We start from the raw sequence: 27,777 nt of genomic DNA, 5'->3' as shown, positions 1-27,777 counted from the left end.
GTTAGCTTGGTAACAAAGCATTCAATATTTACCGTTAGATGAAAACCTGATTTAGATTCAAGCTAATATCTTTCAACCGTTAGATCGAAAACTAGCTTGTTACACACAAATGAAATGCACGTTTCTAGGCTTGTGTAACCGTACCCAAACTTGCACATTTGTTGGTTCAATAATAGTCAACCAAATGGTTGGCCATATGATCACTTTCATATCAACCATATTCTTCTTCACCATAACTAGTTCAAGTGACTCAAATGAACTAGTTAGATAGTTGTTCAATTGCAAGGAAATCTTATGTAACTACACAAGACACAATCGAGGCAAAAGCGATTTGATTCACTCGAATCGGTTCATGAACTATATAACCACGGTTTGCATTTGCATTCCTTAGTTTGTATAAGAATAAGTTCACAATCATCGTTTTTAGATATAACCTACTCAAGTTCGCGGACTGGGTTCGCGGACATAAGTTCCCGGACGGAGTTCACAAACTCCAACAGAAATTCTCAGGTCGAGAACTTCCGCCAGTTCGCGGACTGTGTTCGCGGACTTGGCTCACGCCACCATTCCGGTTCTCTTGATCAACAAAGTTCGCAAACTTCGGTTCAAGGAATAAGGACTTATACATATATGTGTTTCCACAACAATGCTTATATCCTCCAGTGGTTATATAATCTAAACTCTCATTTCAATCATTGGAACATTCTTAGAGGACGTTGATATTCTATAGTTGTTATTCACAAACTATTTTTCGTCAAAGTAAGCAATTTCCAAAGTGATTGAAACTTGTCATGACTATCGTCACTAGGTAAAGATGAACTTGGTTAAAGCGAAAGATTACCAACACATATTTTGAGAAATAGATAGGCGAGATAAACTCGGCTCGAAATAGCAAATGTGCATAATCTAAGTCTATATAGCAAAACGACTTTTGTCTCTAGATAGGAGATAAAAAGACTTTTGAGTGATAGATAAGATCTCCACATATATTTTAGTCGATGAAGATCCACCGGTTCCTTGAGTAGTCCTTCGTCTTGTATGATGATTTCCATGGAGTTCTTGAGCTCAACTACACTTTCTATCCTAGTCCGAGACCTTAGCTATAATAGACTAGAAATCAAGACTTATAGTTTTGATCACTAACATTGAAAAACATGCTTGAGATAGCAACGCATGCGAGTTCGACCGAGCAATGCTCTAACAATCTCCCCCTTTGTCAATTTTAGTGACAATACTATCAATACATATGGAATACAAAAAATAAATAAATTAACTTTTGTAGCTCCTATTCCATACGCCTAATCTTCAACATTACTAGAAATTTTCGTCACTTCCAAGTACTCCAATGATCCCAAAGGTTGTAAGTTCAGCATCATCGTTGTTGAAAATCCATAGCTATAACAACGAGAAAACAAGAGTTCTCAATCATTGTTATACAGTGTCATAGTATCATTACACAGCGTCAAAGTTCAATTTTATCCCAACTTTAACAACAGTACTATGGTGATATGTATCACTCCCCCTTAGTCAATACTCAATCTCACATGGAAACCACTCCCCCTTACATAATGATCCGAAAACCATATGTATTTGTAGTGTGAACTACATATTAATTCTCCCCCTTTTTTTCAATAAAATTGTCAAAGATACAAGAACGGGATCCTAATGAAATTTCTGAAAGAGACATTTCTTGACCAAAAGAAAGCAAAAATATATCATCTTATTTAGATGCAATCATAAAGCCGAAGCTAAATGCATTCATCAAGGAGTTTGTAAAGATACAAGATAACCCCTATAATATTCCACAGCCGCACTCCCCACAAATATTTGGCAATTAAGCACAAGTTAAATTAAGAACTCTCCCCCATAAAATGTCATTCCCAAAAGAATAACAAGAGCGACCTTAATTTCGACAAAAAAAAGAAGGATTTCTTTGGACATAACAAATTACATACAAGTATGAATTTGAATCCAAAAATATTCAATTAAACTAACCACAAGAGAACCCATGATTAATTTAATCGACAAATGCTCAACATAAGTGAACTTATGGAGACTTAAAAACATACAATTAGATTAATCAAAAGAGAACCCATAATTAATCTAATCGAAATACACAACCAAACTAATCACAAAATTAATCAATTTAATTGGTCATGCTCGACATAAGAAAACTTACGGAGCAACAACTAAATAACCAAACAAGATGATTAATTTAGTTGAATATGCTCGACATAAAGTACCTCACGGAACAACAACATAACTAATCATGAAAATAATCAACTTGTTCGTTCAATGCTCAACATAAGACACTTTACGGAGCCTCACAGTAATACATAAAATATGGATCAGGGAAGACAATAATGCGGAATACACAAGGATTCATTCTATTTTGCATCACTATTTGCATAACGACATTCAATAGACATAATCCTTGCAAACAAAAGATTTTAACCTATCTTCCATCAATAATTGACATAATAGGCTTAACTTTTGTATTTGTCAAAAGTCTATTCATTCCTTTATCAATACATGCATATCGACATACAGAAGACTTTACTTTTGACAAGGTATGGGACAATCATAGTTCACGGACGTAAACACACATATCCCATATAAAAATTGCAATATATAAAACCATAAAGACTAAAACTGCAAAAATCATCTTCCAAACAAATTTAGAATTTAAAGCAATAAATCTAAAAACATGAAGATGAAAACGTTGGACATAGCTATGTGTAATCACAATAATGGCTATTCCAAACTCTAGTTATTCTTCTAACAAAAACAAGAAAATAGAAGATTTACTAGGCAATAATACCTTTGAAGAATTCTTTATCGTCCCCGAACTCCTTGTCGTCAACAACCATTGGAACATAAGGTTCATTAAGGTAGGAGTTTATATCAATAAACCTTCTCGGCTGATGTTGTCGAACCAGGGCCTTATGAATTTCATGAGTCTTATATACAAAAGCCTTTATTTGTTGAATCTCCTTTCACATCTCCTTCAACTCTTCAAGAACACCAGAAAACTTCTGAGAGTTTGAAGGAACGGCTCTTGGCTTCCTCACATTCCTTCTTTTTCTTTTCAAGGTAGGAGGTAACGGAGATTTCTCTTTTTCCTTCATGATTGATGGCTTAACAATCATATTAACATCTTTTCCATCAGAAGACATCATGCTTGGAGTATCTATACGAATGAGTTTGTGAGAGGAAATCACAAGTTGAACTTAACAAGTAGTCTTGAGATAAAAAGAGGTTTTGAGGAAGGAAAAAGAATGTAGGGTTTCGAAACCTTTAAACAGGTTCGTACATGTCCAACTCACAGCCCTATAAAGAGGAGAATTTTCGATAATAACCCTCCTTTGTTGATAGACAGGGAAGAACAAAAACTAAGAAAAGAAGAAACAAAACTTTTCTTAAATCCCGAGTGGTACAAAATCATTGTCTCTTTTGATCAGGCACATGAGACAACTAGTATCACACAAAAGGTGTGGGGATTAGGTTTCCCAGTTGCTAGAGTTCTCCCTTATATAGTCTTTCCAATCAGGGTTCGCAATCAATGTTAGCTTGGTAACAAAGCATTCAATATTCACCGTTAGATGAAAACCTGATTTAGATTCAAGTTAATATCTTTCAACCGTTATATCGAAAACTAACTTGTTGGTTCAACAATAGTCAACCAAATGGTTAGCCATATGATCACTTTCATATCAACCATATTCTTCTTCACCATAACTAGTTCAAGTGACTCAAATGAACTAGTTAGAGAGTTGTTCAATTACAAGGAAATCTTATGTAACTACACAAGACAAAATCGAAGCAAAAACGATTTGATCCACTCGAATCGGTTCATGAACTATATAGCCACGGTTTGCATTTGCATTCCTTAGTTTATATTAGAATAAGTTCACAATCATTGTTTTTAGATATAACCTACTCAAGTTCACGGACTGGGTTCGCGGACTTAAGTTCCCGGACGGAGTTCACAAACTCCAACAGAAATTCTCGGGTCGAGAAATTCGCGGACTTGGCTCACGCCACCATGCCGGTTCTCTTGATCAACAAAGTTCGCAAACTTCGGTTCAAGGAATAAGGACTTATATATATATGTGTTTCCACAACAATTCTCATATCCTCCAATGGTTATATAATCTAAACTCTCATTTCAATCATTGGAACATTCTTAGAGGACGTTGATATTCTATAGTTGGTATTCACAAACTATTTTTCGTCAAAGTAAGCAATTTCCAAAGTGATTGAAACTTGTCATGACTTTCGTCACTAGGTAAATATGAACTTGGTTAAAGTGAAAGCTTACCAACACATATTTCGAGAAATAGATAGGCGAGATAAACTCGGCTCGAAATAGCAAATGTGTATAATCTAAGTCTATATAGCAAAACAACTTTTGTCTCAAGATAGGAGATAAATAGACTTTTGAGTGATAGATAAGTTCAAGTCTCCACATACCTTTTAGTCGATGAAGATCCACCGGTTCCTTGAGTAGTCCTTCGTCTTGTATGATGATTGCAATGGAGTTCTTGAGCTCAACTACACTTTCTATCCTAATCCGAGACCTTAGCTATAGTAGACTAGAAACCAAGACTTATAGTTTTGATCACTAAAATTGACAAACATGCTTGAGATAGCAACGCATGCGAGTTCGGCCGAGAAATGCTCTAACAGTAATTCCTTGTTTTGTTAAATAAACCCTTGGTTAAAAGAAGTTCGGTTCACGAACCGTTTTCTAAGTTAACTCAAATTCCAAGAAGATGAGGTCATGAACCGACCCTATTTCGGAAAACTCCTTGGTAGTCACCTATATAAATACCTCAAAACTTGAGATGAGACTTCCTCATTCAAGTTTTTTCTGCATTCAAGCTTGTCTTTCATGTCTAATCCTAACAACATGGACGGAGTACTTGATAACAAATGTAGTGGTATTTGGTTGAAATGGAAGAAGAAAAGAACTCTGGTTGAAGATGAAGTAGATGGCTTTAATACCTCTGATGATCATCTTAATATCAATTACTACTTTGCGTATGGTCATCAGGATATAAAACAAGAAGAAATGATTTTTGCTAATGTTGTTTATGATTTTATTAAGCATTTTGAATAAGCAAAAATTAAGCTTGTTGAAGCCTTGAAAATTCAAGATGTGCTAAGAAATGAGTTGGAAAAGGTTTCTCCTGACCTTTTTTTTCCATGAAATCGCACGTCAATGACCTTCTTAATGAAGAGTGAAAAAACGGGGGGTCTAACAACCACACCCAATATTTTGTTTGGCAATCTGAATAGACAAACTTCAAAATACTTTCAAGATAATGAACTAGACATTCAGACTCAATCTATAGAAAAGTATATCAAAGAGTTTTATATCTCTGTTTCACAATGTAATCAGCAAATCAAACAGATAGAAATCCACGAGCCTGATTATTATGTGAAATAACTTGAACGGTACCAAAGACCAATGTTCAAGTGTCAATCAATTTATATCAACAACGAAAGGTTGGATTATCTAATTGATCGATCTTAACGCACAACCTGTGATATTTCTATTATATAACAAAATATAATGCGGAAAAGAAATAACACAGACACCATAATTTTGTTAACGAGGAAAACCCCAAATACAGAAAAACCCCGGGACCTAGTCCAGATTTGAACACCACACTGTATTAAGCCACTATAGACACTAGCCTACTACTAATGAACTTCAGACTGGACTGTATTATGCAACTAGTATCACACAGGAGGTGTGGGGATTAGTTTTCCCAGTTGCTAGAGTTCTCCTTTATATAGTTTTCAAATCAGGGTTTGCAATCTAAGTTACCTTGGTAACAAAGCATTCAATGTTCACCGTTAGATGAAAACCTGATTAGATTCAAGCTAATATCTTTCAACTGTTAGATAGAAATTAAATTTTTATACACAAATGAAATGTACCCTCATATAGATTTAGTAACCTTACCTAAACGTGTACACCATGTTGGCTCAACCGTAATTAACCAAGGTTAGCTATATGAACACTCTCATATCAACCTTACTCATCTTAACCATAACTAGTTCAAATGACTCAAATGAAACTAGTTAAAGAGTTGTTCAATTGCTATATTCTCATAGAAGTATACAAGAACACAATTGAAGCAAAATCAGTTCGATTCACTCGAATCAATTCATGAACATTATAGCCACGGTTTACAAAGAATGCATTCCTTAATATATAAATGTATTAGTTCATGAGACAACCGATTTTAGAACTTTAACCACTCAAGTATGCAAACGGGTACGCATACGTAAGTAGCCGGTCTGGGTTTGTGTTCGCCAGTATGCAAACGGGTACGCATATTTAGTACACTTACAAAACCCATCAGAAATTCCTGGACCTATACCTTACACAAGTATTCGTACCGGTATGGGTACTTGGTACACGGAATTTCACAACTTCAAGTACGCATACGGGTATGCATACTTAAGTTCCGGTAATGGATCACATACATGCAATGATGCACAATATGTTTGTAATCCAATGATGGTTAAGTATTCTAAACTCTTATTTCAATTATTGAAACTTTCTTAGAGGATGACAATATCCGTTTTCACACATTATTAGCATCAAAGCAATTTTCAAGTTACTGAAATAATCATAACGAAACATTCCAAGTCTACACCAAATGCTTGTATCAAACAAACCATGTAAGATGTTACTCGGAGATTTTCACATGATCAAGATGAACTTGGTTGAAGCGAAAGCTTACCAACACATATTCCGAGAAATATGTAAGCGACTTAAACTCAGCTAGAAATCTCAAATGTGTACAAAAAAAGCTATATCGTAACACGACTTATGTCTCAATATAGGAGATAGAGTAGAAATAGACTTTCCAAGTGATAGATGAGTTTTAGTCTCCACATACCTTTTGTTGATGAAGTTCCACAAGCTCACTTTAGTAGTTTTTCGTCTTCAATTGGTGAACCCCGTGAAGTCTAATGCTCAACTACACAATTTATCCTAGTTCGAGACATCTATAAGTAGACTAGAAATCAAGACTTATAGTTTTGATCACTAACATTAACAAACAAGCTTGAGATAGCAACGATTGCGAGTTCGACCGAGCAGTGCTTTAACAAAGAGACCTTTCATGAAGAGTTCGTAAATACTGTTGATGATAAACTCAAATGTCTCAAAACTGATGATGTTTCTACTGGTATCTAGTTAGATGTTTTTCTTCTTTTCTTTTTACTAGTTAACTCCTTGTAGGAATTTATTCTTATCGATTAAGTAGGTGTTGATGGTGGATTTTAGTTCAGGGCTAAAATTGTAAAACCAAATTTATGCACTGACATCCTGTAAAGGATAAAGCCACTGATAAGTGAATACTTCTTCACTTCGCTAATTTACCTAGTGTTGATGGCGGATTTTCATTAAAGGCTAAAATTGTAAAGGCCGAAATTATGCGCTAACATCCTGCAAAGAATAAAGCCACTGATAAAATGGTGAATACTTCCTCACTATAAACTTATAGCATTATCAATTAATGCATGACCAGCCTTGTATCTTCTGTACTGACACTCTCATTACTGGTGCGGCATGACGACTGAGTGTTGCTCTCAGTTGAGCAACATGAATCTCCAAGCGTTAATAATGAAGCATATATGAAATACCCGTACAGGATGCAATTCTCGGAGTGTTATACTAACCCGATCGAGCATCTGGACTGTCTACGACAGTTTTGGAAATAATCACGACCACGCAAGTCGGCCACAAAGGTGCAAAGTCACGCCTGACAAAATAATCACCAAACGCCAGCCCAGAATGGATATCCAGACTGGTGTGGAGCAGCTTGGAAAATCTTGTGCGCACAAGACCACCTACGGAAGTCTAAAATTCATCACGACCGTCCAACTTTACCAGCATGGTTGGACGACGTAGATTATCCCATGATCGGTTAGCAAAGCTTGTCCTGTACACCGGCGAACGTTCTTCCTACCTGCATGACCGACTCTTCCCTAATCTGACCAGATTGCAATATACGACTGTCCGAAGTTGGGTCAGCGTGGAGAATTGAGGGTCGCAGAAAAGTCCACTAAAAACCTAAAATTGATCACGACCATCCAACTTCACCAGCATGGTTGGATGGCTTAGATCAAGCCTGAGGTGGTCGGACATATATCACCATGCTCACCACCGGCCCAGCAAGGGTCCCACACGGTCGGCCTCTCCGGATGAGGTATGTATCACACGTTTTCGGTTAGCCAAACATGCATGCACAAGACCGGCCAAGAAACCCTAATTAGGGTTTGTGTCGCAAATCGATCACGAGCGTCCATTTTATCCTTCTCGAATGAAGGGTCCAGGAATAGTCTAAGCAGGTCCGGTGAATATCAACACAATCACTGTGGGCCCACCTATCTCCACACCCGATCGGCCAAGGCATACCATGGCTGGTTGCCTCGATTCACACGCCCAAACTAGGCGTGGTCACACTTCTCAATTGCAAACCAATCTCGACCACTCAACTTCGCCGGACAAATTGAGTGGCTTAAATCACGTTTCTATGGGACAATAAGGTACAGATGTGTACACCAGACCGCCGTCTGCACACCTGACTGATCGGCCAATACCGACCAGGCTTGGTCGTCTTGAAACACGCACCCGAAGTAGGCATGACGCGCGGCCTTTGCGGCATGAGATTTCTGTCGCAAATCAATCTCAGCCATTCCCCTTTGCCTGAAAAATTCAGTGGTCTAGATTGCACCTTCATGAGACAGTGAGGTATAGGCGCCTACGCCAGCATGCCGTCTACACACATGCCCGATCGCCCCTGCCAAATATGTCTCCCACGCTTGGATTCGACCAAGCTAAAGGTTGGTGTTTGAGTACCTCCTAAACCCTAATCCAACGGTCGCAAATGTGGGTCGCAATCCATCTTGTCCGTCCAACTTCACCATCTTGGACGGACAATCTAAGACAGAAATTAGGCGACCAGTGAGGCATCACCGCAATCACCGTCCACCACTCTTCCGCACAAAGTGATCGGCCAAGTCAGGACTTACCTGTACAGCCTCCAAACAATCACTCGAAGATGGCTAGACATGCATCTATTTTAAGATGCTTAATCGTGACTTACTCCGTTAAGCCTTAAAACAACGATGTTTCACACATCCTGATTATATTCGATACATTACCTGCATAGAGTACACACGATATTTCACAAATATCGACTTCTTAAATAACTTAGTTATTTAATCTAGCATCACATGCTACCTTTTGTGGGTCCCACGATCCACACACTCGAGACATTAATCATGTCACAAATTGGGGGATACATACTGGGGTGTTGGTCTGGCGGTTTACAGCGTGCAGCGCACAACGCGCCATCACAAGAACGTGTCGGGAAGATATGGACGGTTAGTGATGATGGGAGAAGTGGGCAAGACTAATCGTGTGACACTAACACATGTAACTCCACTAATCCATCACTCCACTTTCTCCACTTCCCATGAGAGACGTGGGTAAGGCTCAATGACTTGTATAAATAGGTTCTCCTCCCTATTTCAAAACAACACAAGACAAAAGAAACCAAGTGTTTATACAGTCGTATTCAAACACCCGAACTGATAGCTTACATTCTGTAAGCCAGTTCAGCTTTCTGATAAAAGTCATACACATCCAACACCTTCACAATCTCAACACCTTCTTCGCTTCCCTCCCTAGGATCAACCCCATCTCCCTCACTTTGTGACTGAAGCAAGTCTGGAACGGCCATTTCTTGGTTTAGGCCAGAGTTGTACAGATTGATTTCTTGAATCACAAGCACTCCCGTGCAGTGCATTTGTTTAGGGTTTAGATTCATTTCTCATCCACACACCCCAAATTACCAAAACCGACAGAAATAGTTTTCACCCATAAACAATTGGCAACCACAATGGGAGGTTAATCTCTCGGTCGTAAAGTCAATTTCTTCAAAATCCGATTCAATTTTATCAATTTCGAAAAGGGTAGATCTTAGGACCAATTCAATCATCAATCCATTTCAAGATGGTAGAACTCAAGTCTGGATCAGCAATCAATTCTGATGGAGCTAGTGTGGATAACACTCTCGGTATTGATGTACATGTCAGTGGAGCTACTGTGGTCAATACATCTCTTGGAGCCGTCACTTATACCACCAACGCCAGCGGAGCAGGAGATGTTCCAGTAAGTGTAACGCCTCCAATCACCAGAGCCAGAGCAGCCGCGAATCCCGACATCTCCTCAAGTATAACGCCTCCGGTGGTCACCAGAGCAACATATTCCACTCCTTCGTCAGGACGAGGAGCCGGAGGGACGAGAGGAGGACCATCTCCCATTACCATCGCAGACTTGATGGAGAGACAGGAAGTTCTTGCTAAGACTCAAACGGATATGGCTACAACTCAGAAAGAGGTACTCACTTTTCTTAAAACATTAACTGATCGATTGCCACAAGAGCGACGACAGCCCCTGGAGCCAACAAGGAATGCATTCAACGTACCCGGAGAAGGTACTTCAGCGGCGCGAGCCTACATGGACCTGATCAAAGAACCAACATCAGATATGAGCGGTCCTGTCATGGAGACTCCTACACCGGGGACAGATCCTCACAACGATCCTCTTCAAGTCAATAGTTTCACTATGAACCAAAGGCCGGATCAGGAAGCAGTTTCTCTAGGAAAGTTTATGCGAACTTTTACACCTCTCGAAGAATCAGCGGGCGGAGACGTTTTGCTGCAATCAACCAGAGGAAGGTCACAACCGCGCCCTACATGTCACCGCACGCATCATGGATTCAGAGTTCAAGAGGGACCTTATCGACACATGAGCGTCTTCGAATGTGATTACTCTCAAGACTCTTAGGACATCCAAGGTTCGCCAAGGAAAGGCCGTACGGAAGCCTACTACAACGTCGAGCCACGAGAGGAAGTACCGGATGCTCCACGACAGCTGCAGGATGGTACCAATTCCACAAATGATGAGCTCGAAGTGGTCAACATCGGGGATGAGGAATATCCTAGGCCTATCTCCATCAGTTCGACCTTGTCTGCGGAGGAACACACGATACTTGTGCAACTTCTCAAGGAATACCAGGACATATTTTCCTAGACGTATGAAGAAATGCCAAATTTAGATTGGTCACCCATCATCTACATGTCATACCTGGATCCAAGCCGGTTAAACAGTTGCAGTTCAGACACGAGGAAAATGGACAGATCAGGTGTTGCATGGATTTCAGAGACTTGAACAAATGTTGCCCTTAAAAACGAGCCTCCTCTACCTAACATCGACATTTTAGTAGATGCAACCAGCGGACACGACATGTTCTCCTCCATGGATGGATGTAGCGGCTACAACCAGATAAGGATGTACGAGCATGATGCAAGTAAGATAGCTTTTCGAACTCCTCTCGGGAATTTTTATTATACTGTACTGCCATTTGGTTTAAAGCATGCCGGTGCAACGTATCAACGCTCTATGGCGGAAATCTTCCACTGGAGCCGATACCTCAAGGAGAAAACGATGTCCACACGTCATGTCGAGCAAGATCCGGGAGAGCCACTCTATCAGACAGTGGTGCATGTCTATCGTGCTATGTTGGAGAATCTGCGCTTTTGGTCATCCTATGAAGTTGTTGAACGCTCATCTACAACAGCATCTGCCTTGCTAGAAAGAACCAGTTTCGCTGAAGCAGTAAGAGGAAAACCACCAAGATACAACATCCTTCCCGCCAACTCCAACTCCAGTACCGCATACACGACTGCCACAATGATGAAACAACGTCCAAGATATTCCATATGTATATCGACGACAGAAACATTAAGAGACGCTTTCAGTCTCCCATAGAAGAAGTAGTTGCGTTACCAAAGGAGTGTGACTGGGGACTTCTTAGCGCGTTGTCCATCTCAAACATGGATGCAAGCACGCTATCATTATGATTCCAAGATGTTCAAAAACGAGTATACACTCAAGAGAACAGGCGTATTGTCAAAGATCGGTGATATTCCTGGATGTCTATGAAACACAACGTAGTAAAGACGGCCTCATGAAACCAGTGTGACAACATCTATCAAATCGAAGGCTCAGTGGATACTCGTGGGCAGGGGGCTGTCTCCCTCTTTTTCATTCCAGAGGCAACATCGAGAAGTTATCGGTTCCATCATGCTTCTCCCTCTAATAACGAGAGACCGCCAAGTTCGTGCCCGTAGATGTCACGCCCCTTCCTGCCAGTCTCTTCTGATCACAGCTGCAGCTAAGAACCGTTGGTCGTTTGTTAATACCAGTGCCCGAGCTTCACCACTGCAACAACTACTACGAACATAGGTAATCCGAACTTCTGCATATTTTATTTTCTCAAGGAGAAGTAATAGAGCTACGTAGGAAAGATGGCGATATCTTTATGATAAACCCACCGACCATACAAACCATGTAAACCACGCTTGGGGACTAAGGCTCAGCATGAAGTTCCTTCACCGTCAGTCAATGACTTCTTAAACACGAGAGAGATGGTCAATCAAGAAACATGGAATTCGCAAGGGTAAATCAAACTGAAGAGGAAGCCACTTCAACGCTCCCTCCAGCAGGAGCTGCTTCAATGGTCTATTCAGGAGCCGCCTCAACGCTCTCTTCGGGACCCACGTTCGCTTCAGAATCCTGCTTCAATGCTATCTCCAGGAGCCGCCTCCACGTTCACTCCAGAAGTTGCTTTAACGCTCTCTGCAGGACCCACATTCACATTTGAGCACACAAAGTTCATTTTTGAGCAAAGCAAGCACGCGATGGGTCCCACGTTCGAGCAGGCAGCAAGGCCGGTGTTTGGTCAAGCTAGCTGGGTCGGTGTTTGGTTGAAGTAGCAAGGATGACACTCGAGCAAGCACATAAACCGTACGGGAAAAGCAAGCAAGGCTGGTATTGGGCCACGTAAGCCAACAAGTCCAGTGTTTCTCAAGTCCACGAAGCTGGTATTGGTCGCAAATCTAATATCCCGTCACGCAAGCAAGACTGATATCACGTCACGTAAGTAGGCTTATATTGGGTCAAGTCAAGTCGGTATTGGTCAAGGCCGATCAAGGTCACAAGGCTGGTATTGGGCCACGTCAGCAAACAAGGCCGGTGTTGGTCGAGTCCACGAAGCCGGTGTTGATCAAGGTCATAAGGCTGGTATTCGAATGAAATAGGCGCACACAACAAAGCCGGTTTTCAGTCGGAGCACAGGGCCGACGTTTGAAGCATGTACACGGTGGACCCGTGTTTGATCGAAGCATGCACATATACCATGTTCTGTAGTTGCAGGAAATCCTACACTACACCCCTCATATGATTTCATTATTGATTAGCTCATTTTTAGGTTTACACTCTTAACTTTATTGATTAATTTCTGAATGTTCTTACAAGAAAGATAAAGAAGTCAATAATGATCTCTCCTCTGAACTTTCTCTCTCCTATTTACTTGTTTCTTACTCAAAAAAGTATTTCCCCCTCCTGTACAACTCGAATGACTATTTATAAGGAAATACATAGTGGATGACAGCTAATCTATCCTTTATTTTCGGGTATGGTTTGCGACATTCTCGCAACCTTACAAATGTTAATTTTACAAGGTCTCTAATTTTCGCAAGACTATCACATCTTTCTCATGATCCTTGCTGACATCGTTTCTGAAATTGTTCTGCGACGCTATTGTGCTATACCATTGATAACTTCGATGAGACATAATTGTTGCGAGATTCTGATCCTACATCTCTCCTCTTCTCATATCTTCTCTGCAAAGTAGAGAATGATGTGAGAAATGCCGCAGCTGCTTATCTTTTCATATTCCACATTTATCACACGTACTCTCTCTTCCATTTATTTCTTGACACGTCTTCTGTAACCGCTACCTTTCAACCGCTCACGTCTCTTCGTCTTAATGGTGTTTATTTCTTCGAGTAAAAAATTTTCTTTATATACTCTTCTCCCCCCCTCTTTCCACTTTTCTTTTTACTTTCTCTTCTATTTTTATTCTCTCATCTCTGAAACTCTGTTATTCTTCTGTAAATTCTGCTACTGTAATTTTTTCTTCCTTCAATCCTTTTACTTTCTACACATTCCCATACTCTATATTCAAAATGGCTCCAAGTGGTCATAGATATGAGAAGAATCTACAAGATGTCCAAAAAGATCTTGTTGATAAAGGTTTTACACTCTCCACCATTCCTGGTGAGAATGCCAAATCAATTCTTTCTGTCAAGCTTTTCTCTAATCAAAATTATGATGATCAATCAATCATAATTTCGCTAGGTCAGATTCTCGCAGGTCTCCCTATTCCTATTTATAACCCAGACATTCCTTTATTTAATGAAATTCTCGCTCATCCGGGATTTTCGCGAGCCATCTTCCAACTAAGTGGAGACTGCATCTGTCTGATGCTAGAGTTCGCTAATCGTGGTGCTGATAGAGGATATCTTTAATCCAAAGAACTTAGGGATCCAAAATTCGCAAACCTAGAGATAGTTGCTGAGAAGTATACAGTGGCGAATTTCTTTGAAAACTACGAACTTATCTCCATGAAGAAAGAGAATACTCGCTGGGGTATTCGATTAAGAAGGAAAGATAACATTGATGAAGCCAAAATTCTTATGCAAGATATTGACTGGCATTCTGGTAAAAACACAACTCCTCTCCAATCCAAAGATGACAAATGATGTGTCTTTCCTTTAATGTTAAAGGGTCCCTACATTGCTGGATCAAACGTTCTTCCTGCGAATCTCGCTGCATATCAACCTTGGGTTTTCTCCTGTCCCGAGAAGGAGAAAGAGGTATGTTTCTCCCCTTTAACTCATTTTATATTTCTTTATTGATTTTTACTATTTTGTTCGCTAACTCTTGCGACATTCCGCAGATCCAAAAACTAAAGGATAATTATAACAGGACTGGGAAATCTAGTACTCTGTTAGCTCTTCGCTCATACACAGATGAGGTAAGAAATTTTCTCTTATGACTTTAAATAGTACTGTTACTTCCATGCTTCCATTTATTATTTCTATCCGTGTATGAAGATTATTGCCGAAGTAGAAGAATCTGTTGATGCTGCGAAGATTGGTGATAAAGGTAAAGGTACTCTTCGCAAGGAAAAATCAACTGGTCCTCCTCCAAAGAAAAGAAAAGTTCGTTCTTCTTCTCCTTTAAATGTTCTTCCTAATGAAAATTCCGAGAGTGACAAGGGTGATGAAGATAACGATGATCTTGCTGCAACTGAAGATTCTCCACCTGAATCTTTTATGGCTAAGCTTTCTGGCCTCTTTTCTGATTCTCTACAAGGAATGGGAGATAGCCAATTCGAAAACACTTGAAAAGCTCTCCCTACCCTTTGTGATGTCCCTTTACTGTATGGTGATAGCTCTCTTCGTGGAGTTCCTAGATCAGTGACTCCCGACTTCTTACATTCTCTCAATAGTCTGGTATATTTTTATCTTTTTACTTCTTCATTTTTATAACTCAGAATCTCTTTCTATATTAATATTTTTATTTCTTTTCGCAGGCTGGAAAAGCTTCTTTTGTTGTTGCCTCAGATCTGGAGGGAAGACGCGAAAATATTGAAAAGAAGAATCTTCAATTTCGCAAAAAGAATGAAGAATTGGAAGCTGAAGTTAAAAGTCTTCGCGAGAAAAATAGACAATTAGAAATTGATTCTTCCTCGTATAAGAATAATTTCTAGTCTTCAACAAGCTAATAATCATCTTTACGGTATGTTACTTTTCTCTTTATTCATTCATCCCGTTGTTGTATCTTATTTAAATAATCCTTTTTGCAGACATCTATGGTCTTTCTGATGAAGCTACCCTTCTTCGCTCATTTCCTAATTCCTTGGATAATGACACCCTTCTTGAACGTCTTAACAATTCCTTAAATAGCTTTTCAAATGATAGAATTTCATCTCTTTCTCTAAATGAACTTAGATCGAAATTTCGCCTCTTAGAAATTGATCATAGATCTAGTTTAGGCTTAGCCAACAGATTTAAGCGTCTCCTTATTGATTCCAAAGAGAAAACCAATGAATTAAGAACCAAAATTAGCGGTCTCATAGATGATAAGGATCGTATCTCTGATCAAGGTGCCAAGGCTTTAGCGAAATTCCAAGAGGCTCTCCTTGAAGTTCAACTTGAGCGAGATGAAGCTAACCGCAAGAATATTGAACTCTGCGAAAGGGAAAATCAAATTCGTTCTCGTCTTCTCATAAGTAGTGAGGATGAATTTGTCTGGGCTGCGAAAATTTTAGATGATGCTAGAAAAGATTTAGGCGTAAATGTTAGTCTCCAAGTTGAACATACAGCCTTGATTAGAGACATGATTTCTGACAGAGAAGGTTGCTAATTGCTCTTCTTTACTAATCTTTTGCTTCTTATGAATTTTCATCAAGTTAATAATTAATTGTCTTTTGTTCGCAGATTCTGAAAATAAATATCGTGAAAAGATTGAAGAACTTGAAGCTGAAAAGGAGGAACTCGCAAAGAATCTTTCTTCTCGCAACGACAAGTATTCTAGATTGAAGAATCAAATCAAGATCACCGTTGCGAATTTTAAGAATGACGCTATGCATTTTCGCAATCAAACCATCCAAATGGTTTGTGATGATCATAATATCCCACATTCTGATTATCCTTGTCTTTTAGAAGAAATCCCACAGAATACTCCCAGTTTGATTATCTCTGATAGCGAAGCTGACGATGAAGATCTGATAGTGATGGAAGTTCTGATGGTGATAAGATTCTGACGCAGATGAAGAAGGAAACAAGTCTGAAGATAATGATGAGGATTAACCAAGAAATAGTCTTTACTTCTTTCTTTGATTCTTTGTAATACTTGTACACTTATTTCTTCTTTCTGTATATTTGTTTTCTTTCATTTTGACCTGTAAAAAAACAATTCTTCTTTGCAATACATTAATCAATATAATATTAATTCTTGAATTTTTGAGTAAATCTCTCATATGGAGACAAATAACATTTTCTAATTTCATACATTCCCATACTTGCCTCTGTTATTTGAATCCAAATGAGAGATTCATAAAATTCTTATTGTATAATTTCGCAACTTTTGCGAAGTGAATTTTGTTTCTTTTCAAAATCTCATTCCTGTGTGGTCTTATTTTCCTTCCTAATTAAAGGTCTTATTATGCCACCTCTTGTCATTGCGACAAAATCGCAGGACGTCCTTGCATTTTCATGCAAAAACCCATTGATCTTGCCTTAACTTTTCTTTTGTATTATGGCCTCTTCAGGAATGTTGCGACAATATGACAGGCCTAAATATTCTTGCGAAAATAAAGCCCCATGACATTGCCGTCTTGCGACGAAATCGCAGGACGTCTTCGCACTTTCATGCGAAAACCCATTGATCTCGTCTTATCTTTTTTTGTATTATTGCCTCTTCAGGATTGTTGCACAAATATGACAAGCCTTAATATCCTTGCGAAAAAAAGCCTCATGACATTTGCGTCTTAAGACACTTATCAGCTCCCTAATGGAGGGTGCCGCCCTTATCTCCCCCTGGTTGCCCCTTCAAGGAGGCGTACTTCTACCATACAAGGTTAGCTCCTCCCATCCAGTCTTAACAACAACCAGTTGTTTTCGCAGCCTCTTATCCCTTTTACCTATAGGGCTTATGGTTACGAGACTGCACCCTAAGTGGGGTTTTCTTCAGGCCGAGTGCAGTATAAGCCAAGACTTGTCAAGAATGGCAAGGACGCTTCAAACGCCCCGCACTCTTGACTCAACCGTGTACCTCGGCGCCTTGATCAGATCTGCACTCCTTGGGAGAGTCCTTATTACCTTAGTCGCCCAACCTAAGTCATATGCTTAAGTTGAGAATCCAAGGTGCCTCTCCCGGATGGGCTTCATTGACCCCAAATCTCCATGACTCAGGTTCCGGTGGCGGTGTAGCCTTTCCCTGATCATGCAATAGGTACCCCCTTATATGACGTACTTTAGGTCTTACATTTGCCTCTTGCGAAATTGTATTCGCGAACTAGGGTGTACGCCATAAAGGTTCGCCTCTTTCTCTTTTGTCATTCTTCTCTGATTATTTTCTGTAAAATTCATTATCTCTGCGAGAGTCTCGCAATTCAATATTGTATCTGAATTTCGCAATCTCAATTTTGTTGTTCAATCAAATGTATTTTTGAGAATTTTACTTATTGCGAGATTATCGCAACAACTTAATCATTCATACATTTCTTGTTTTATTACTTTTGCCTCCTCTGCTTCTTTATTATTTTCTGCTACTGCTTCCTTGGTAATGGTATGTTCATCCTTTTTATTCTGAGCTAGCATTAATTTCGCAACATCTCTTCTCCTTTCTTTTCGATTGTATCCACCATCAACTTCTCACTTCTTTGTACATCCTTGATTTTGTGTCGCCAGTTTTCCTTCTTGTTTGCTCTTCCTTCGCAAGATTCTATCTCAGTTTCGTAACATTCTTTCCTTCAACCCAATCTCCCTTTATGATTCCTACACCATTGGGGTGAGGGAATTTGATGCATTGGTGGAAAGTTGAAGCTACACCTAGAATCCCATGTAGCCAAGGTCGACCAATTAATGCATTGTAGGGTGATTCTACATCAACGACAGAATGAGATTTCAGAAGATATTCCCTTCAATGGAATTTGCATAGTAACCTCCCCTTTAGGCTTGTTAGCAGTACCATTAAAACCATATATCTTATATGTTGATGGTATAAGATCATCATCTCTTCCACCCATGGTTTTATAAGTATGATAAAATAAGATGTTCACAGAGCTTCCAGTATCGACTAGATTCTATTGATTGCCCATGAATCTTCAGCTTCATCATCCTCATCTTCTTTCTTTGGTTTTGGATTAATTTCTAATTTTATTACCAATGGATTGTCATGCACCTCTTCTCCTTCGGGAATTTCTTCTGGTAAAGAAATGATCTGTTTCTGCCATTCCTCTAGTCGCGAAATTTTCGCAATATTCATAATTTCTCTTCCATTATTATCTCTTGCGAACACTCTACTCAAAACATTATCATGAAAATCTTCAATTGTCTTATATGAATGTACGATAGAGTGACAGAATAGATTTTTTGCTTTTGCACCAACTTCTATGAAGAATGTTTCTTTCTTTTTCATCGTATTCACTTTGTGATGTTCTGGGGTGGTGGTAATGGTTGAGATTGCGGATGCCCTACCAGAAAGTCGTTTAGTTTTCCTTGATCATTCTCAAAATAATTCTCTTTACATTTCTGCAATCGTTTGTGGTATGTCCATGAAAATGATGATAAGAACAAAATTCATGACTTCTGTGGTTTGGGGTGGTTCCGTTCCCATGTTCCATGGTGTTGGTATATTCTCCATCAAAATTATAGCTTCCCATATCTTCTCCACACTTGCTTTAGAGGTGGCATCTTGATTTCTTCCCATATTACTTTGTGACCTCCTTGCCCTCTATTAAAGTTTGGTCTTTGACCTCCATAAGTGTCTTGCGGTTGATCGAGTCTTTGAATCTTGTTATTTCCTCCACGACTATAGAAATTTCTTTCTCTTTCATACTCTTCTTGATCTCGGCTCCCCATAGATATTAATTTCTGCTGATTGTTACTTGTCTCCTTTTCTTGTTGTACTTGCGAAGTATTCACCACTGTGTTTATTAGCTTGGGTAATAAGCTTGCATTCTCTGTTTGTGAGCTGGTGTTCGCAACTGGATATGATTCCACTTCATTTTGTTTTTCCTCCAAAGCAATGTATTCTTCTTGAAGTTCTCGCAATTCAACCATTGTAATCGTATTCTTGACTCTGAAAATTTGGACATACAACAGGTTTGTTGCAAACATAGCATTGATAAATGATAATATGAGATATCTCTCATCTACACGGCCAGCCATTTCGCTACACATAGTTCTCCATGTTTTAGTCAAGTGTTTCAAACTTTCGCCAATCCTTTGTTTTAATCCAAACACATCTTCTATATCAGGTCGTGAGGAATTATTACTTATATATGCTCCCAAGAATGTGGTCCGCAAATGATTGAAGGAGGTTATTGTATTCTTTGGTAAACCTTCAAACCATTTTAACACTTCTCCTGTTAAGCTGGATGCGAAATATTTGCACAATACCGCATCATGATTTTCCCATTGTAACATGCACCTCACATAAGCTTTAATGTGTTGAATTGCACAAGTTTTTCCATCGAAAATGCTGGTTAATGCGGGCAAATTGCATTTCGGTGGTATTCCTCCTAATTGTACTTCCCTTGTAAATGAAGTTTTCGCAGCTTCTTCTATTGCTTCATCCAATTGTCTTCTACCTACTTCTCCTCTGTTATTTAGCATTCCTCTCATTTCTTCTAATTCTTTCAAGATTTGTTTATTTACACCTGAATCTTGACCCATTGGTCTCTTTAATTTTGCTTATCTTCTTCTGTGTTCACGTCTATCTTCTCTTGCGAAATTTTGTATCTCTTCTTCATTATCCTCATCTCGTCTTCTTCTGCGATTCTCTTCCTCATCCCTATCTTGAATTTGCAAATGATGATGTCGTTCATTTTCCCCTCCATAATTTTGTTCATTTCTTATCAATTCAATTCGCTGTCTTTCAGCCATTCTCTTCACTCTATCATACTCCTCATTGAGATTATCGTTATTCCGGTTTTGTATACGCCTTCTTTCTCAATTGTCATGATTGTTCTGGCGAATTATCTCCTGAAGCTCTTGTTCTTCCATTTCCGCTCTCAATCTTTCACGTTCGCAGATTAAACGCACTTGTTCAGCATTATGTCTTTCAATTTCTTCTTCAATTGTCTGTTGATTTCTTTGAGTTTCTCTTACATGTAAAATTCTTCTTCCTTCCTCTTGATTTCCTTCGTCATCTTGGTTATTTTGTCTCTGATTTTGCCCGTTCTCTTGATTTCCTCCAGTTTTCCCATCATCAAAAGTTTCATTTTGTGGAATGTAACGATCATCAGTTCTTTCTCTATTTTCGCGATATTCTTCATTAGGATTTGATATTTTTTCTTCAATATTGTTTCCAGCATTGATCGTGGGTGAATTTTGCCTCATTTCTCTTCTAGTCGATCTGGAATATAATTTTGTAATACTTCTGGATCTTCTATTCTGCAATCTGATATTCTCCATCCTTAATTTGTGATTTTGCCTTGTTAAATTCGCACGTTCCTCTGCCTCGGCTCTTCTTTCTTCATGTATTCTTCGTCTCAATGTTTCTAATGCTCCAATTTCCTCATTTCCATGAATTATTCCTTCATCTGCTTCTTGATTTCTCTCTTCCTGTCTATAATTTCTATTTTGTTGCTCTTCTTCTATTTCTTCTGCTGAATTTGATCGCCAAGTGTGTACGCTTACTCTGTCATAATCTGTATTCCTCTCTTGAACTAATGTTTGTTGAATTGGCGATTGAATTAGATTTTCTCTATTATTTCTCATTCTAGTAGATTCTCCCATTTCACTTCTTTCTCTTCCAGCAATTCTCTTGCTTCTTCTAATAGTAGTCGGTTGTTCGGATGTATTTCTTCTTCTAGCCATTTCTTCAATGCTAATAGTATTGCAAGAAATTATGAAAAATTCTTAATCAATCACTTTAAATTTTCACAAATCTCAATATCAATCTTTAGCTTTTTCTAGAATAATCTTCAACTCGTCCCTGTTTCTAGCGCCATTATGTAGTTGTAGGAAATCCTACACTACACCCCTCATATGATTTCATTATTGATTAGCTCATTTTTAGGTTTACACTCTTAACTTTATTGATTAATTTTCTGAATGTTCTTACAAGAAAGATAAAGAAGTCAAGAATGATCTCTTCTCTGAACTTTCTCTCTCCTATTTACTTGCTTCTTACTCAAAAAAGGATCTCCCCCTCCTGTACAACTCGAATGACTATTTATAAGGAAATACATAGTGGATGACAGCTAATATGTCCTTTATTTTCGGGTATGGTTTGAGAGATTCTCGCAACCTTACAAATGTTAATTTTGCAAGCTCTCTAATTTTCGCAAGACTATCACATCTTTCTTAAGATCCTTGCTGACATCGTTTCTGAAATTGTTCTGCGACGCTATTATGCTATACCATTGATAACTTCGCTGAGACATAATTGTTGCGAGATTCTGATCCTACATGTTCGAAGAAAGCATGCTTACATCGGGTCCCACATTCGACCAAAGCAGGCACAGAGTGGACCCACGTTTAACCGAAGCAGGCATAACAAGCCCACGTTCGATCAAGCAGGCGCATGATGAGTCCCACGGTTGAGCGAAGCAGGCCGACCCACATGCCTATCAAACAGGTGCAACAGGGTGACGTTTGGTCGAAGCATATACATGGTGGGGTCCACATCCGTCCAAGGTTATACGCACTGTTTTCTATGGGAAGAGGAGCATACAAGTTATATTCCCTTCTTGGCTCGAATACCCGAAGGAGGAAACCGGTCCCACCAAGGTCGTCGTCACACCTGGCGTACTCCCACGAACGAAGCAGCCACAACAACCCCACATTCGAGCGGAGCAAGCACGAAGCAGGCTCTCGACAGAAGAAGGCATAGCAAGGTCGATCGAAGCAGGCAAGGCTGACATCATGCTAGGGGAACGCTCGCCTAGACGCCTCTAGAACGTGACATGCTCCAAGGACAGGACGACCCGTCTCTCCTGGTAACATCTAACTTTGTCTCATAAGGTTTATCTGTATATGTCACCATCTAATGCCTACCCCACAATAGTGTAACCATTATGTGCTAGGCAGGGGACTTAATTTTGATGGTGGATTTTAGTTCAGGGCTAAAATTGTAAAACCAAATTTATGCACTGACATCCTGTAAAGGATAAAGCCACTGATAAGTGATGAATACTTCTTCACTTCGCTAATTTACCTAGTGTTGATGGTGGATTTTCATTAAAGGCTAAAATTGTAAAGGCCGAAATTATGCGCTAACATCCTGCAAAGGATAAAGCCACTGATAAAATGGTGAATACTTCCTCACTATAAACTTATAGCATTATCAATTAATGCATGACCAACCTTGTATTTTATGTACTGCTCCACTCTCATTATTGGTGCGGCATGACGACTGAGTGTTGCTCTCAGCAGAGCAACACGAATCTCCAAGCGTTAATAATGAAGCATATACGAAATACCCGTACAGGCTGAAATTCTCGGAGTGTTATATTAACCCGATCGAGCATCTGGACTGTCTACGACAGTCTTGGAAATAATCACGACCATGCAAGTCGGCCACAAAGGTGCAAAGTCACGCCTGACAAAATAATCACCAAACGCCATCCCAGAATGGATATCCAGACTGGTGTGGAGCATCTTGGAAAAGCTTGTGCGCACAAGACCGCCTACGGCAGTCTCAAATTCATCACGACCGTCCAACTTCACCAGCATGGTTGGACGGCGTAGATTATCCCATGACCGGTTATACAAAGCTTGTCCTGTACACTGGAGGACCTTTTTCCTACCTGCATGACCGACTCTTCCCTAACCTAACCAGATTGCAATATATGATTGTCCGAATTTGGGTCAGCGTGGAGAATTGAAGGTCGTAGAAAAGTCCACTAAAAACCTAAAATTGATCACGACCATCCAACTTCACCAGCATGGTTGGATGGCTTAGATCAAGCCTGAGGTGGTCGGACATATACCACCATGCTCACCACCGGCCCAACAAGGGTCCCACACGGTCGGCCTCTCCGGATGAGGTATGTAGCACATGTTTTCGGTTAGCCAAACATGCATGCACACGACCGGCCAAGAAATCCTAATTAGGGTTTGTGTCGCAAATCGATCACGGGCGTCCATTTTCTCCTGCTCGAATGAAAGGTCCAGGAATAAACTAAGCAGGTCCGGTGAGTATCAACACGATCATTGTGGGCCCACCTATCTCCACACCCGATCGGCCAAGGCATACCATTGCTGGTTGCCTCGATTCGCACGCCTAAACTAGGCGTGGTCACACTTCCCAATTGCAAACCAATCTCGACCACTCAACTTCGCCGGACAAATTGAGTGGCTTAGATCACGTTTTTATGGGACAATAAGGTAAAGACGTGTACACCAGCCCGCCGTATACATGCCTGACTGATCGGCCAAGACCGACCAGGCTTGGTTGTCTCGAAACACGCGCCCGAAGTAGGCATGACGCGCGGCCTTTGCGGCATGAGATTTGTGTCGCAAATCAATCTCAGCCATTCCTCTTTGCCTGACAAATTCAGGGGTCTAAATTTCACCTTCATGAGACAGTGATATAGGCGCCTACGCCAGCATGCACTCTACACACATGCCCGATCGGCCCTGCCAAATATGTCTCCCACGCTTGGATTCGACCAAGCTAAAGGTTGGTGTTTGAGCACCTCCTAAACCCTAATCCAACGGTCGCAGATGTGGGTCGCAATCCATCTTGTCTGTTCAACTTCACCAGCTTGGACGGACAACCTAAGACATGAATTAGGCGACCAGTGAGGCATCACCACAATCACCGTCAACCACTTTTCCGCTCAAAGTGATCGGCCAAGTCAGGACTTACCTGTACAGCCTCCAAATGATCACTCGAAGATGGCTATACATGCATCAATTTTAAGACGCTTAATGGTGACTTAATCCGTTAAGCCTTAAAACAGTGATGCTTCACACATCCTGATTATATTCGATGCATTACCTGCATAGAATACACACGATATTTCACAAATATCGACTTCCTAAATAACTTAGTTATTTAATCTAGCATCACATGCTACCTTTTTTGGATCCCACAATCTACACACTCGAGACATTAATCATGTCACAAACTGGGGGATACACACTGAGGTATTGGTCTGGCGGTTTACAGCGTGCAGCGCACAACGCGCCATCACAAGAACGTGTCAGGAAGACATGGACGGTTAGTGATGATGGGAGAAGTGGGCAAGACTAATCGTGTGACACTAACACACGCAACTCCACTACTCCATCACTCCACTTTCTCCACTTCCCATGAGAGACGTGGGTAAGGCTCAATGACTTGTATAAATAGGTTCTCCTCCCTATTTCAAAACAACACAAGACAACAAAAACCAAGTGTTGATACAATCGTATTCAAACACCAGAACTGATAACTTACATTTTGTAAGCCAGTTCAGCTTTCTGATAAAAGTCATACACAACCAACACCTTCACAATCTCAACACCTTCTTCGCTTCCATCCCTAGGATCAACCCCATCTCCTTCAGTTTGTGACCGAAGCAAGTCTGGAACGACCATTTCTTGGTTTTGGCCAGAGTTGTACAGATTGATTTCTCGAATCACAAGCACTCCCGTGCAGTGCATTTGTTTAGGGTTTAGATTCATTTCTCATCCACACATCCCAAATTACCAAAACCGGCATAAATAGTTTTCACCCATAAACAGTAGGAACACTAGATTTTGGAGTAGTTCTTATGTGTTACATTAGTTTTTCCAAATACTATCATATTGCATGTTTAAAGTTTATTTAATTAAATTTTATCTTGGAAGATGACTTGCAATACCTAATCTTTACGGATTATATATATGTATTACTTATTTTGTCAGATTTGTTCTTTGCTATCATATTCTGGTGATTAGAATATATATCTCATATTTTTATCATAGGTTAAGCTATTAACTCTTGCAAAATAGGAGTAAAGTACTATTTTGAGAATGGTAGTATTGATCTCTCCACGATTACAATTTTGTGAATATACTGCTACAGGATTCCGTAAGATGTTCTTTAGGAATGTTGGTATGTGTTCTCTAGTCTTGACACTCTTTTGTTTGATTCATTGTGATCCTGATTTTTTGCCTTTGCCAATTTTGTTGACAAAAAGGGGGAGAATTATTAAGTAGTATCTTACTACATTACATATGGCTTTTCGAAGCATCATGTAACGGGGACTGGATTATTGTCTATACGTTTTACCTATTTTGCGAAAGTAGTATGTATTAACTAAGTGGAAGAACATATCACCGTAGTATTGCTTCAAAGTTGTGGTGCAATTGAACTTTGAGGAAGGTAACAATACTATGTTTCTGTATAGCAACAAACGAGTAGAGTGTGATTACCTCATTCTAACAAAGATCTTTTTAAGTATTCTCAAAAGTTGTTATCGCTATGAATCTTCAATAACAAATGTGTTAAACAAATACATGTAGAACCATAAAAGAACTTGAAGTACGAACAATTCAAAATGTGTGTTGACGAACCAAGGAAATCAAGCATAGTGGATTGAGCTGAAAAGTTTATTTATTTTGAATCCATATGTATTGAATAGTTTTGTCAGTAAAATTGACAAATGGGGAGATTTTTAAACAATGCTTGGTTGAATCCACAAGTTTTGCTATCTCAAGCTTGTTGTCAATGTTGGATGATCAAAATAATATCTTGATTTCTAGTCTACTAAGTCAAGTCTCGGACTAGGTTAGCATTTGATAGTTGAGTATCAGACATCACCCTCGAAAACTGAAGGTCATCGAAGACATTTGAAGAACTTTCGTATCATGTATGTGAAGACTGAACCATTCTATTTTACTCACTATCTTACCATTCTATCTGTTGAGACGATGTTGTATGACTTCTGGTAGATTTACAAGAAGAAGTTTCGAGTTAAGTTTGTCTTGTTAAAAATCTTGAAATATGATTTTAGCAAAGATGTTCAACGGTTGTGGATCAATTGAAAATTTCCCATGCAAATGATTTATCACTTGGGAATGTTTCAAACATCATAAGAGAGAAATTCAGAACTTCTGATATTTCTGCTCAGGGTAGGTTGGCGAACCAGTTCGCAAACCATAGATATCTGAGTTTTAGAAATACAAAGAAGGTTGGCGAACCAATTTGCAAACCGTGAATTCAGTTGGGAACAGTCAAGACCCGTCAACATTTGTTTACTGAGTCAATATGTTTTGTAATAAGTCTCCTATACATACTGTCCTAACAATATTAACTCTTTGTAACGTTAGAAACTTTCTCAATATTAGTTTTAGCTTTTATCGGAATTCTCAAACCAAATGCATTAGAGTTCTTTTTCTTATTTATGTTCTGGTAACTAGTAATAACAAATTATAACAATTCCTGATGACATTGTCGGAGCTGTGACAAGTGATTTTCAGTCCTTGTCCATCTTATCGATAGCCTTGAACCTCTATTTTAGTTGGAATTCTGAACTGAGAGTTTAACCTTGTTGGACCGGTTAAAGTTCAAATCGTTAGAGGGAAAAATTTTCTGGGGCATCACATAAATTCTTCTCAAAATTGAATCAAACTTGTAAGACTACGTGTGCCAAAATTCACAGGGGAATTGCAACTAAGAAAAATTTGAACTTATTCTTTTAACAATACTTATAACTAATAATTATCACAACTGAAATCTAAATCGAATGATTTCTGTTGATTTACGTAGTTTTACTTCTAATTAGTAGCTACCGATAAATTAGAGCAAATATAATCGTAGTTCTATGGATTTCAATTTCAGTTCCACAAAATTGGGAACTGCTAGGAACCAGAACTGACTTTACTAACTACTCCCTCCGTTTTAGAAAGATAAGTTTGTTTCATGTGTAATTTATGCATGAAACAAACCTATCTTTTCGAAACGGAGGTGATAGTTCAGGTTTATGTGATTATCGAGCGGGACCATTGACAACCCTACATTTGGTCACTTTGCAATATTTGTTTAAAAGAGCATATTTTGGACTACAGTGGTAAAATTTGAGTCATGGTGTGGATTTTGGATCATCGGGCACAGGAGCAGATTTT

Source organism: Papaver somniferum, chromosome 10, assembly GCF_003573695.1.
Source record: "Papaver somniferum cultivar HN1 chromosome 10, ASM357369v1, whole genome shotgun sequence".
In the NCBI taxonomy this organism is placed as follows: domain Eukaryota; kingdom Viridiplantae; phylum Streptophyta; class Magnoliopsida; order Ranunculales; family Papaveraceae; genus Papaver; species Papaver somniferum.
The sequence above is the reverse complement of the archived record's forward strand: the minus strand, read 5'-3'. Positions refer to the sequence as shown.